This window comes from Leopardus geoffroyi, chromosome D4 (assembly GCF_018350155.1).
Source record: "Leopardus geoffroyi isolate Oge1 chromosome D4, O.geoffroyi_Oge1_pat1.0, whole genome shotgun sequence".
NCBI lineage: Eukaryota > Metazoa > Chordata > Mammalia > Carnivora > Felidae > Leopardus > Leopardus geoffroyi.
Window position 1 is genome coordinate 71,298,891 of NC_059342.1, and position 14,828 is coordinate 71,313,718.

At 40.8% G+C, this 14,828-nt stretch overlaps 1 protein-coding gene across 2 annotated transcripts in view; it reads right to left on the reverse strand.

Annotated features, from left to right (window-relative positions):
* The window catches only part of SVEP1 (sushi, von Willebrand factor type A, EGF and pentraxin domain containing 1), a 200,418-nt gene that overhangs the window by 174,344 nt on the left and 11,246 nt on the right, over positions 1-14,828 (reverse strand). The window lies entirely within an intron of this gene.

Here is a 14,828-nt window from a genome sequence, read left to right on the forward strand (position 1 = left end):
CCCACAAAAACCTTAAAAGCACTTAAAAGATATCATTAACAGCAGCAGCAGCATTATCATCAACAAATATTTGTGGAATTCTTATGGATTTCCAGGCTCTCAAAACAGGAACCAAATCTGAGTCCTACATATCTATTTCCAAGTACATCAAGTACATCCAGCTAGCTGCCCATCTATCCACTGAGCTGAACCCCCTCGTGATCATATATCAAAAGCCTGATTAGACGCAAATTTAATAGAAAATGTCTCTTCCAGAGTTAACAATGGCCAACCTACTTCCCATGTTTGTTTTTCCACTGCTCCTCCAAAGCTGCAGAACTGATTCAATCCTTCATCTTTTCGGGACCACCCAGTATTAGCACAAAATCAGCTGGTTTTGGTGGTGTCCTATCTTTATGAGAAAATACTGATTTATTCAATCTAACACTTGGGCTTTATTATTTTAGGGCAAGTGAGTTATGCTTTATAACGTTATTATGCTATCCTTCTTCTACAGAAAGAAGAGAAAAAAATGAAACCTTTTTTCAAAAAAGGCATCTAATGGGGCACCTGGGTGGCTCAGTCGGTTTGGCATCCAACTTTGGCTCAGGTCATGATCTCACAGTTCATGAGTTCAAGCCCTGCATTGGGCTCTGTGCTGACAGCTCAGAGCTTGAAGTCTGCCTTAGGTTCTGTGTCTCCCTCTCTCTGCCCCTTCCCTCCTCTCTCTCTCTCTCTCTCTCTCAGAAATAAACAAACATTTAAAAAAAGGCATCTAGGGGCGCCTGGGTGGCTCAGTCGGTTAAGCGTCCGACTTTGGCTCAGGTCATGATCTCGCAGTTTGTGAGTTTGAGCCCCGCATCTGGCTCTGTGCTGAAAGCTTTGAGCCTGGAGCCTGCTTTGGATTCTGTGACTCCCTCTCTCTCTGCCCCTCCCCTGCTCACACTCTGTCTCTCTCTCTCTCTCAAAAATAAATAAACATTTAAAAAAATTGTTTTTAATTAAAACATTTTTTTTAAAAGGCATCTATTTATTGCCACTGATGCACGATAACATCAATTTGTAAAAGCACAAGGAATCCAGTGGTCACTCTGGCATTATAATTAAATTTACTGTTATTGCTTTTTACCAGAAATGGGTAGGAAAGGAAAAGAAGTGCCAGGGTGTATTTTCTGGCAAGCTCTTAGAAAGAAGACCTCAATGTCTATTAGGCAATAATTCAAGTACAGTCTGGAGGTAGTGAGGAAGAGCAACAATTATACCCTATGTTTTGGAAAGTTCAAAGGGGATGATATGATTAAAAACTCACTCATTCACTGCCTCAATTCACTTCAAGGGGCAGACTTCAGCTCTAAGCTCCATGTCTTCATCAGTATATAATTCATAGCTATTGATTCTAATTTAATAACTCTTAGCAAATTTTATTCCTGTTTGTGAGCTAAAGATAAAGCTGTTAAACCTGAATTTAAAGACAATCAAATTAAGGGCGCCTGTATGGCTCAGCTGGTGGAGGATGTGACTCTTAGAATTGTGAGTTCGAGCCCCACGTTGGGTGTAGAGATTACTTAAAAATAAAATCTTTTTTTTTAAAGACAAATTAAAAATGACTTTGGAAACATCTGGAAAGCCAGCAATTTGAGAAGAAGGATTCAAACATGTCCCCCCCTTGTCTCAAAAGCCTACTACTACTAAAGACAAAAAGAATTAAACCAACCTAAAGAAGCTCCTTCTGGCCAAAGGGCAATTTGAGTATCAGTAAAAGTAATAACTGAAATGAATTTAAATGCATCATATATATTTACATTTTATCATAAACATTTACCTTTAAATGTGTATAAACATTTCTATTTTCAGTTAGTACACACCCCAGGTGAAAAGCCCTATCGATATAAACAATAATTGGAATGGACTGAAATACACACACACACACACACACACACACACACACACACAGCCACTTTTTTCATTCAGTACCACCTCTGGGGGGAAATCCAATGATTTGTTACAGGTGGCATGAAATGAGATATTATTTTATTTGTCTTTAAAAATAGACATCAGGACTCAAAGGGTAACTCCTACTTCCAGCACTCTGAGACGTGGCAACCTGTGCTTACACTGGCCTTGCTCTTAACCACGTGATAAACTCTCTCTTTCTGAGTTGTTCCCCTCTGAAATCATAACCTAACCTCCGCGGACACTCTGCTAAGCTTTTGCTCATTTCCATTACTCTCTCTTTTAGGAGACCATGGAGCAAACCGGAAGCAAGACCCTAAGGAAGTGAGAACTGGTGCAGAAAGAAGACAGAAAACAAGTAAATTGTCTTTTTCGGTCTGGTATTCTTGACAGTGTCTGGCACAGAGTATGGGTTCATAAATATCTACTCAATGAATGGATCCAAGAATGGATGGGTGAATAGACGGAAGGATGCCCTGAACACAGTTACTTGAATGAGCTGGTCTTGAGGGAGCAGTAGGAATGCATAGAATGTCTGTGTGCCCTCGCACACTTCATTTTGCAGAGTTCTGTACAAAAAAGATAAAGTTTCTTTTTGTGCCTTTCCTGTCCTTCTGACATAAACAAATACTATTTGTAATATTAATTTTAGCTCAAGTCAGTAATATTCCTTAACATTCAGGTTAGGATTTAGCAGACATTTCTTGCAGTACGATTCATTACGTGCAAGACACATTGAGCTGTAATTCTATTTTTCTTCTCTTCTTGCAGGGAACTGGGAAGTATTTACAGGAACCGTTATATCTGTTGGCAGGACAATATATTAAGCTTAAAACAGTCAGGAGAATAGCAGGACTACTAGTCCAAGCAAAGAATTACACAAGATCTGGGTTTGGAATGCACTTTAAAAGACAGAGGAGGAGTAGATGATTTACTGAAAATATTTTGTCCCCTTCCCCCAATCTTTCTGCTCCATCATACTTGAATAAAAACATAATTCAATAAAAACATTTTCATCCCACAGATCTAAGAAATAAATAGATCTTTGGTAATGTTTGTGGAATGTGGTAGAGGCCTAGCACTCGATTCTCCTTCTGGTGTTCCTGAAATCGTTTACATCATCTGCTATCCTTTATAAGGCATTTAAGAAATAGAATTTTTTTTTTTTTTTTTTGCTCCAGAATACGGAATGAGGCAAGCCCTTTGCTGCCAAAGAAAAACTCGACATGGGCTTTGTACGGCCAAAGGTTATCACCATCTGTATTGTATCAAGCCTCTGATTAGCTTGTATAAATATCTGGCAGGGAAGGAAGCTCCCCTTGTCCAGCAAAAGTCATTAAAATGATAAAAATGCAGGGTTGTGTAACATTGTTCTAACACCCGAGATTCATCACCATTACACAAGACTGCAACTCCACCCCTACCCCCTAAGGCAGGCCACGAGGGAACTGTTTGGAAAGATGCTCTTGAAAGAAAAGGAGAAGTCACAACAAATCTGACGTGGCGACAGTATTTGCCCTTGGCCTCCATTAATTAAAATACATGTCGGTAGAATACCAACTGTCGCACGGCCCTGCGGTTGTAGCCCAACCTAACTGCGGAGACCAACGAGAGAAGCTCAGAAGTCACCCCTGAAAGACGTGGACTGGAATCCATGCCTGGCATGACTCTCTCGGGGCCGCTCTCAGTCAGCGAGCAGGAAGTTAGTAAATACTGTCAGTGTTTCAACTGATTTTGCACATGTATTTTTTTTCCTCGTTAGGAAACATCAAGGACAAACAAGACACTGGAAGCTACTTATAACACTGTCCTCATCCTTCACAATCTAAGATTTCACCAAGCTTCCTCTGTTAGGTACTTCATATTTTTAATCTGAAGACTCAAATATTCTTCAATTCAAGGAATGCTTACTGTTCTGCATCTTTGTAATAACATCTCTGGGGAAAGAGGTTATCGTCTGTTGGCTCGTCATTTTCCGGACTTCATAGACTTTATCCTGGTTTTTTCCCCCCCACTTTTATCTCATCTTCTTGCCCTTCTGAATTTGGTGGAAATGTCTGAAGTTTTTCTTCCCTATCACCTTTTGTGCCGGATGCACGATCCTGTCTCCTCCTTTGCATTTCTGACTAAGAACTGATGCTGGCCTCGCATTTTATTTTTCTTGTGACGATATTTCTTCCTCTTGCACATTCTCTCTTTGTTCCTTGCAGCTTCTCGGCCACTTTTGTTTTCATTTCAGTCTGTTGTCTATCCCCTCATTTCTCATCTTATTTCAGTGTTTTATTTACTTAAGTTCATGGAACAAACGCTTTCTAGGATTTGGTTCTGCTCTGTGTAGTGAATTCTTGTGCTTTATCTGTATCTTACATTCTATCTTTATTTTATTTAGCAGAAGCCTTTCAAAGAAGCCAGGTAGAGAGGGGTTCTACTGGATAGTGCAGGTCAAGATAGATATAACCTCATCCCAGGAGGAAAAGTTACAAAAAGCCAAGAGCAGGCCCATTGAAATCTTCCGTAATATTTTTTAATGTTTATTTATATTTGAGAGAGAGAGAGAGAGAGAGTGTGTGTGTGTGTAAGTGGGTGGGGGTGCAGAGAGGAGACAGAGACAGAATCTGAAGCAGGCTCCAGGCTCCGAGCTGTCAGCACAGAGCCCAACAGGGACTCACACTCACAAACCACGAGATCATGACCTGAGCCAAAGTCAGATGCTTACCTGACTGAGCCACCCAGGCGCCCCTAGCCAAAGATGTTTTTAATTATAAAATTGTAGGGGTGCCTTAAGAAATAAGCATGGATACACAGAAAAATTGATTGCGAAGGATGTGTATCCCAAAATAATTTGCAATATAAAGAGTATAAAATTCCAACAATAGGTGCAGGTTAAATAAATTACAGGGCAATCATGAATGATCCTTACAATGCTACTGTTGTGTAATAACAAATTTTAAAACTAGGCAACCACATACAAGGATTTTATTACATTACCTGTGCATGTATGTGTACATGTACTACATGTGTGGGCATGTATGTATTAGTATGCTTGAAAGTATATACATCCAAATGTTGACTGTCTCTGGCAGTATATTTAGGAAGTTTTACTGACTCCTATTCTGTAGTGTTATATCATTTCTAAATTTTTACTTTTTCCTCTCTAGTCTTTCCCTGGGGAATGTCATGTGAACTCAGAACTTTGAATCTCACCTATAGATAATGACTCCTAAATAAATCTATGTCAAATTGAACTCTTTAACTCTCAAAGTGAAGTTCCATTGGCCCAGTAGACACCTCTGCCTGAATGTTTTATAGTACTCTCAAACTCAACCTATCCTCTCCGTGCAAAAGTAAAGGTTCCTTTCTCCTGTTTTCAAGATACATGAAACGTGGCACCATAAACTATCCCATAAACATGGCACCATAAACTATACAAGTCTGTATCCAAGAGCAATTATGATGCCTCCTTTCTGATCTATCACCTTTAGTAATCCATCTAGACCTATACCTTTCACCTCTGAAATATCTCCCGACCTTGAAATCCTATTGCCCTAGCCTTGGTTCAGGTACTTCTGTCTGGATTATTGAAAAGCAAGAGGTGTTTTCAGCATCTCTTGCTGAAATTGCTCCTTTCAAGTTCATTTGCTGACCTACCATCAAGGCTATCATTCTAAAATATTGATCGAATCATGTTTTAAGGCTTTCATTATTTTCCCTGTCTCTGAAGTTTAAATTTCTTTACATGTCCTTAGACAATTCAGCCCTAAATAATACTTCCAGCCACATCCCTTGTCGCACCCCATCTCCAGCCTACTTCCCCAACCTACCTCTTATATTATGTCCTCACCACACAGGTCTATTTGAAGGTTTTGGAACATACCATTCTTTCCTTATGTTTGCTCTACCTGAAGTTTTTAACAAATCTTTCTCATCTCCTAATATGTCTATATCTTCATCAATCCTTCAAAATCCAGATCGAAGTTCACCTTCTCTTTGAAACTTTCCCCAAGTCTTCTGCTGTACAGAAAATATTAAGTCAATTCAACAATCCCACAGCACACCATTACACTAACCCCATCAAAATTATAGGTAACTTGTCTGGCTACATCCTTAAGCTAACTGCAAGATTCTCTACGGCAAAGATTGATTCTTACATTTCCACTCTGTTGATGATCAAAAAAGGGCTATGCAACCAGTAGATGAAAAAAAAATCAATAAACAAATGCCTCAATTTTCACTAGCTACACGTTTAACACGCAGAATAAATGAGTAAGTTCTAAGCCAAACGCTACTGTTACAGTAAATCCTTCCCTGTTAATTGTGACATGAAAACTCTTATAAAGATTACACTTAAACTTATCTCACCAAATCCGTGCAGAGCCTCTATTATATATGAGGCACTGTGCCAGGGTTTTTAATTGTACTATTTGATGATACAATCGAACCATTAACTAAAAACAAGCCCAAACTAAAACAATGACAAAAGTATACCTGGCAAGAGTATCCAGCAGTAACTGAGTTTTCCTATTTATATTACAATGCCAAATAAATCATATTTAGGTATTTAATATGTCTCATTTATTTTAAGTATTTACTCAGGCTTCACAGACTGAAATTCTAGCATGAAAAGAAAATCTTGGCTCAAATAACATTTAGGCTATTTGTTACAGTCTAGCCAAATCACAGAAGAGCCAGAGGGTCAAAAAGAACGTAATCTCAGATTTATGGTCATAGAATTTTTCCACCCACATACATGTTTTTGTTATTAAACATGGACACAAATCATTTTCAAATGGACCCATAGGGACAGTACATCACATTGGGAAATGGTGTGCACAGGAGTTGATGAGTAGAAGACTCAATCCAGACTATAAAAAACAACAGAATAAATAGGCAAAAGACCAGACAGATTTTCAATAATGCTGAATTCCATCCACTATCCATTCTACAGACACACAAGGAATAAAGAAAATGAAGAAAAGTCAAGTCATCAGAATCCAAATAAAAATGAAAGAGGGCTAAATGACTTTGAATGGTTACCCTTGAATTAAAGGTATTACTCGGTGATCAAGAAAAAATGAAATCTTGCCCTTGCAACAACATGGCTGGAACTAGAGTGTATTATGCTAAGTGAAATAAGTCACTCAGAGAAAGACAAGTATCATATGATTTCACTCATACGTGGAATTTAAGAAACAAAACAAATGAACATAGGGGAAAGGAAGGAAAAATAAGATAAAAACAGAAAGGGAGACAAAACGTAAGAAACTCTTAAATACAGAGAACAAACTGAGGGTTGCTGGAGGGGGGGGGTGTGGGGGGATGGGCTAAATGAGGGATGGGCATTAAGGAGGGCTCTTGTTGGGATGAGTCACTGGGTTCTACTCCTGAAACCAATACTACACTATACGTTAACTAACTTGAATTTAAATTTAAAATTTTTTAAATGTTTGTTTATTTTTGAAAGAGAGATAGAGTGCGAGCGGGGGAGGAGCAGAGAGAGACTGGGAGACACAGATCCCAAGCAGGCTCCAGGCTCTGAGCTGTCAGCACAGAGCCTGACGAGGGGCTCAGACTCACAAACCGTGAGATCATGACCTGAGCCAAAGTCAGACACTCAACTGACTGAGTCACCCAGGCGCCCCTAATTTAAATTTTAAAAACAGGTATTTGCACAGTTTCAAGATAAAAATTTAGGGAAGGATGTCTTAACCACACTTGGTTGTCAGTAAAAATTGGATATCCGCTTTATTAGCTTCAACAAAATGGGAATTTATTGGAAACAGAGAGGACTATCCCTCCAAACCCAAGAGCAGGGAGAAGAACTGGGCCTCAAGAGGACCAACCAAGCTACAGGAACCAGTGGCTACTCCCTTCAGCCTTCCATTTGTTTGCCTGTTTGCTTCTGCGGCCATGCTGTGTCTTGTCTCAGTTTCTGTCAACACATCCTCACTCACTCCTAACATTGATGGCATTCCTCTGGTTCTCTGTGCACAGTCTTAGCTTTATATTCCCTACCTACTGGCAAAAAACCAACAACAACAACAACAACAACAACTATGCTCTCAGAGCTCTTTGTCCCCTCTTCTAAATTCCTAGGAGAAAAAATATAAATGATCCATCTCAACCTCTAGATTGCACACCCCCCCCCCCCCAACACAAACAGAAAAGGATTGCCTCTCTAGGCTGGGCAAAGGACTGACGATGAGTGTGGTTCTCAGTGAAAATGGTTGCTGACGGACAGGGACTACAGAAGAAATGAGCTTCAAGGAGAAGAAAGAATTGAATACTATGCTTGGATTTATCCAGTAGAAAAATAGTTGCAAAAGCGTATCAGAGCAAATTCTCTTTCTAGAAAAGCACAAAATGCCAGGAAATGATGTAGAGATATGGGAGAAGTCAACTGTAAAAATTTTCCTCAGAAAGGAGAAAAATCTTCTTTAGGATTCAAAGCTGTCAGCAAAGCAACACTGTCTTACTAGGTATATTAATAGTAACTATGAGGGAAAAATTTATCAGGAGCTTAGAATATATAAAAGACACAGAATCTAACCATTATGTGGCAAACACTTGGGCTTCAGGAACAACCTTACTTTTCAAAAAGCCAGATATGCTTCAAATCAAATGCACTGACACGTGGGAATTCACAGGGAGCAGAGGCTGAGGGGAAACTTCAAGTTCATGAACCTACTGTGTATTTCATTTGTTACAGTTATCCAAAATGTATCAAAAAACACTTTTAATTGGGACATTTATTAGCATTCCAAATAAATGACATGTTGTTTCATTTTTCTTTTTTTTTGTTTGTTTTGCGTTTTAGTTTATATAAATGACCGCATCAATTACCATTCTAGGGCAAAAGATTCTGTGTTTCATAGCTTAAGAAAACCTGAAGTTAAACCCAAATAATTTAAGGTTGCATAAATTAAAAGATTCATTGTATCTATATACTTAAATAATCAATGACTCAAAGTAATATTTACATATGTAAGTGTTCAAAGGTGTTGACTTTTACTTTTTAAAGTTTATTTATTTATGTTGAGGGGCATGAGGACAGATTGAGAGGGAGAGAGAGAATCCCAAGCAGGTTTTGTGCTGTTGGCACAGAGCCTGACATGGGGCTCAATTTCAGGAACCGTGAGATTATGACCTGAGCTGAAATCAAGAGTCAGACAATTAACCTGCTGAGCCACCCAGGTGCCCCAAAAGGTGTTGACTTTTAAAATTACTTTGAGAAAAATATACTCTGGTGGATTAGCCAACTTCTTTTTTTAATGTTTTTGAGACCGAGAGAGAGAGAGAGAGAGAGAGAGAGAGAGAGAGACAAAGTGCAAGCAGGGGAGGGGCAGAAAGAGAGAGGGAGACACAGAATCTGAAGCAGTCTCTAGGCTCTGAGCTGTCGGCACAGAGCCCAAAGCAGGGCTCAAACTCATGAACTGTGAGATCGTGACCTGAGCTGAAGTTGGACGCTTAACCAACTGAGCCAACCAGGCACCAACTCTTACAATTTAATTTTAGCCAACTCTTATCATTTAATCACATGCTTACGCTTACAACAGTGACAGTTTTCCCTAAATATGCACTGGATACATAAGTAAGTCGAGTTCATTACCTAAAGGGTTTGAAAAAAGGTTTTTCTAAACACTGATGATCATGGAGCTGATTGCTAAAGTGAGCATTCTTTTTACCTGAAGAAACTACTAGAAGAGTCATAAGGGAGATTTTTTTTTTCTTTGGTGAAACGGGATGGCGCATGGAAGCAAACAAACAAACAAACAAACACACAAACAAACAAGGAATATTATGATGCAGGGGGGAACACTGTGTATCCCAGATTGGGGCATACGGAATTTAGTTGGAAGGCCAAATTTTATATGGAGGTTTGGCATAAACATTTATAAACTTAAGTTTAGGCTGTATGGTGATTTGAGAAAGGGACTAGATGCACCTAGGATTGAAAACATGAATTCTCTTTGAGTCGTATTTTGAGTTTAGTGGAGAGTGTGAGGTTGAGTACCGACCATGGATTACAGAAACCTAAGAATTCATTCAGGAAACTAGATAAATGAAGAGGACAGACACAGATGTGTTGCAAATAGAAGATGATCTTTCACTTCCTTGGTCTGTGCAATGGTTCGTAGACACATCAGTTAAGGCACACAAAACGGGAGGTGCTAGCCAATCAAAGTATACTGTATACAAATGGCACATGAGAGGCAATTCCCTGGGCTGAACGGGGGTCAGAGGGGTGGGGGGGTCAAGGTGATCACTTGGGACTACCAGATAGTGAGAGAGCATCCATTCAAATGATAAGTCTCCAAATGCTCACTCCTCTTGGTCCTGCATCTGCTCCATGTGGCCTTCTGCTCCGTCACCCATATACCTAGGGCCCGTCATGGCTGCCCTCTCTGCCTCGTGTCTTCGCAATGAACTTCAACGATAAGTATGTATCCGGGGGCCTTGTACCTACTAGATCTTCTGACAGTACAGCACAGGGTAGTACTACACGGTGGTTAAGAACTTAGACCTTGGCTCCAGTCTTGGCCCAGATGTGTATTCTAATACCTGGACTTACTAGCAGTATAACTTTGGTCAAGTTACTTACATTCTCTGTGCCTCAGTTTCCTCATCTGTACTTAGGGGATAATAATACTAGCCTACAGGGGGGAGATTTTTCTGTTGTGAGGATTTAATGAATTCATACAGGGAAAGTACTTAGCATGGTACCTGATAAGCACTGATTGATTACTCATCACCATTATCATGATGAGTAAAAGAAACTGCTAGCACATTGCCGGGATGTGTGTCAAGCAGATAAACCATACAATGGAAGCAACATTTTGTTCAAAGCTGTGAATGAAAACAAGTAATCGTATTTGTAGGAGCTGACAAAGTGGATCAGGGGATTTAGGAGAATTATTATTCTGTAACCAAAGACCAACCCTACCTGAGCCAAGAAGAAGGTGATAATGCTTTGGGCAGAAGACCAGAAAAATAATAACCTGACTTTTGCAGTTACTGAGGATGATACTGCAAGGTTGGTAAAGGGCAGTGTGGACATCGACACGGAGGGAGGATGTGAATTCACAACGCAGAGGCCTGCAGATTCCCTTCTGAACTCACGGCATGGAGTTCTCCGCAGAGGTGCTGTGGGATTTGCCCCCCTTGATCAGATTTAGTGTGGGTGTGTGGGCGGGGAGGTAGGGATTCACACTTGCCTGAGATTCTATTCGACAGTTTATGTCGCTCCCTTGGGAAAGTGGTCTGAAGGGTAAATTTGCTAAAATTATTATAATCCATCATTTCAAAAGTCAAGCATCCCCTAAATCCTCTGAGAAGATGTCCTAACTATCCTCATTTTAGTTTGAAATCAGAGCACAGTACTACCCTTGATATACTAAAATTTAAAATGCTAAACAGACTAAGGTATGTCTTTTCCGGAACACCAGGGTTATAATGAATATCATTCACTAGGTCCTGGAGCATAGATGAAAATCACGTAAGATGTAATTTTTGTCCTCCACAAGTAGAGGGGAGACAGGCATCACACAACAAGTGCTATTTGCCACACTTCCCTGTAATTTCCTTAATCAGATACGTCCTTACAGTGTTTTTCCACATTTTGGGAACATGTCAAATGAGTGAATGCAGATTACTCTGCAAATCCCTGCAAGGTTCTCTGTTGCTGGGACTTCATCAATCTCTGCCTAGTAAATTCTGATAATGGGTCTTATGCCTTGAAGGTGTAGGAGAAAATGGAAATTTCGAAAGAGCAAAATGTGAAAAGAAATAAAGAAAAAGGTGTTGGCGCTTTCTGGGTTTGTGGACCACCAGACGCTCTGTGCTTTGGAGACTTCCGCACCTTTACTCAGATCCAGCTCCCAGGAGAGCACTCCACAACTTACTACTGGAGATGTCTTGCTTAATGGGCAACCAAGTGACTCAATTCCAGATACTTTCTGTGGTTGTCCTTCACTCGTGGAAAAGTCACACCTCTTGGCTTTACAAAGTGCTACTAGGGTAGGCCGTTCCTCTGAGCCCCCTTTCTGCCTGCAACAGCGGACCTTGTCCATCCCTCCCTGTTCCCATATCTCAGACTTCCAACTGCCAGCATCTGTATCTCTTCATCTGAGGGCTTGTTTTGGTGCCTGGAGACCACTCTGCCCACTCACAGGGGAGGTGACAGTGACAGAGAATTGACGCCCTCCAGAGAGCAAATCTCGACAGCGACAGATGAGACTAGGTCTATAAATGCCACAGATCCCTCTCAGGTGTGGTCATTCTAAAGCCTGAACTCTACAGTGCCCCCCACCCCTGGTACAGTTAACCACTATTAGCTTTTCTGCTGTTGGTTCCCTTCCCTGTCTCATGTCCTCAGTGTTTAGTTAGGATCACCTCCCAAACAAACAACTGGCACTTGAATCCTCATCTCAGGTTCTGCTTCTGGCAAACCCAAAACTGAGACATTGGCCGTTGTCTCTGGCTTGCTTCTTCTCCATTACACAGGCACGGGGACAAATGAAAGCTTCTGCCCAAGGACATTTCCAACCAGTATATAGAACGCCGGTCTCTTCTTTGCTAAGTTGCTGGAAAGGAAAGAACTGCACAAAGGACAGAAGAGATCTGCTTTCAGTACGAACGCTGCTCTCCCCCAGCGTCCCAATGGCTGCTCTATTTCACTGTTTATCTCTTGCTCCCAAATTCTCTGTCCGGTGGTACAGACTAGAGTCGGATGCTGGGCAGGAGGTGAGGGGGATTGAGTTTATAGGGTCTGTGCTGCACAGTCTGTGAACTCTGAGCGAATAAATCACTTTCGGTTATTGGTGGCTCTAAAATGTGGAATGCTCAGTGTTCTTTCATTTAAACCGTGGGTTCTGGTGCAAAATCTGGGGCAACACAGAGTCCCACATAACATCCTGTTGCCGATGAGTATTTAAAACACAGATTTTTACTGCTGACCAGATACACAAAGCCTAAACTTTGGTATCTTTATTGCTAGGAAAGTCCAACAACAACGGTCTCAAATGATGACTTTTGAAGCGCCATTTAAAAGCCAAGCACACATATTTTGAAGGAAATTGTGACTAAAAAAAGAGCAATCTTGGCTAGAAAGAGTAATGTGAAAAACATAAACAAAAAATTGCTTCGCTTCTTTCAGAGTGAATTTCAGGTTCAATTGGAAAGGTGAAGCCTATAAAACAGGATTAAAATGATGAGGCTTTACTTGCAGATATGACTCAACTGGCGTAGGTCAAAATATGTAAGCCAAGTTGAAAGAAATGCCAGGATCAAAATACACTATCAAACAACACCTCTGAATGTGCCTGAATGTTCTCCATCAACAACAGCAGGCACACAGACGGTCTTTTACTGCACAGGACAAAAAAAAAAAAAAAAAAAAAAAAAAAAAACTCACAATAAAAAATGAAGCGTGAGAGCTACGGAAAGAGAATGAATTGTGGGAAACGGGTCCTTTGAGGCAACCATTTCATTTACATGTGATAACATTAGAGGGTTACAGGCTTTCTTCCCTGAGAATGTCCTTTGATGAGCATTACCAGTAAGGATGAGAGATGCTGACAGAGCAGTGGGCACGGCGTCCCTCCCGGTGTGTGACAAGACAGAGGAAGGCCACATTCTCCCGATCTCTGAGAAAGGTGATGGAGGCAGTTATTTCCACCATCCGCAGCCTCGACCCCCTGCGCTGTGTCACCTCATGGCCAGCAGTCCGGGCTCATCTCCTCAGCGAATAACTGAAGAAGGCAGTTTGCCAAGTAGTGAAAAAACCACTGTCATCTGTGTGCACAGTTGTGTGGGAATCTGGGTTCTCAAGAGCCAGTGTGACACCAGGAGGGAGGAGAAGGACAGCTGGGGTGGGGTGACAGCGTCTGAAGGGTCAGTGCTTTCAACCCAGTATGATTCTCCAGCCCTAACAGACTCAGTGCTACAGTACTTGGCATCAGGCGAAAATAAGACTAGAATTATACCATTTTAGTTTCTTGATAATTAGCTAAAGCGCCTTTCATTTCATAAGGCAGAGCTATGCTGCGGGATGGAACACCATATTCTCCTGAATATTTAAGAGAAAAGCTGAGCCATAAAAGGACTTTCATACTTGAGACCGATCCCTTCAGGCTATGCCTCCAATGCCCCCAAGGTACGTCTTCAATCACCGGTGCCCAGGTAGACATTGAGATTTTACTTCCTGTTATATAATACATGTTCATTGTAACTACTTTTTCAAAGGCAGTAGAAATAATATAATTCCTATAGATAACTACTGTTAACATTCAAAAATTTTTCTTCCCAGTTTTTTTTTTTTCTATGTTATAAATGCAGTTCTATATACTGATGCTAAATACACACACAGAGTTCCAGCTCATTTAATATGCTATTTGGCCAATGTATTACATCATTAGGTAGTTTTCAAAAATGTGATTTTATTGACTATGAGACATTTCACTGTGGATAGGATATTTGATTAAATTGTCTTGAGTTGTGGGAACTTGGTGGTTGCTGCCTCCAGTTTCTGTGTGGGGTGGCAGCCATTACAGTTACCCTCTGCCCCCCCCCCCCCCCACACACACACCACTTCTCACTCTTCTCCTGAGGAAGAGGGTTTCCCCAGCCCCTCTCTGCCCCCCTTCTCTTTGGCCTCTGGCTGCCAGGAAACAGCTAGGTTTTACAGGGGCAAGCTCCCATGTGCCCAGAACTGTCTTTCCTGGGGAGGCAAGTCAATCTAATTTCAAGATTCAGTATTAGAAAGCTGTGCACCTAAGCCACATTCTCCATTAGCAGGAGACAAGGACATGTTTGATTCTCCACCTGCCTTTTCCGTTGCATTGTAATGCAATTGATTTGGAACTCAAGAGAGGTGAAGAAAAGTATAATTTACTGAGCCT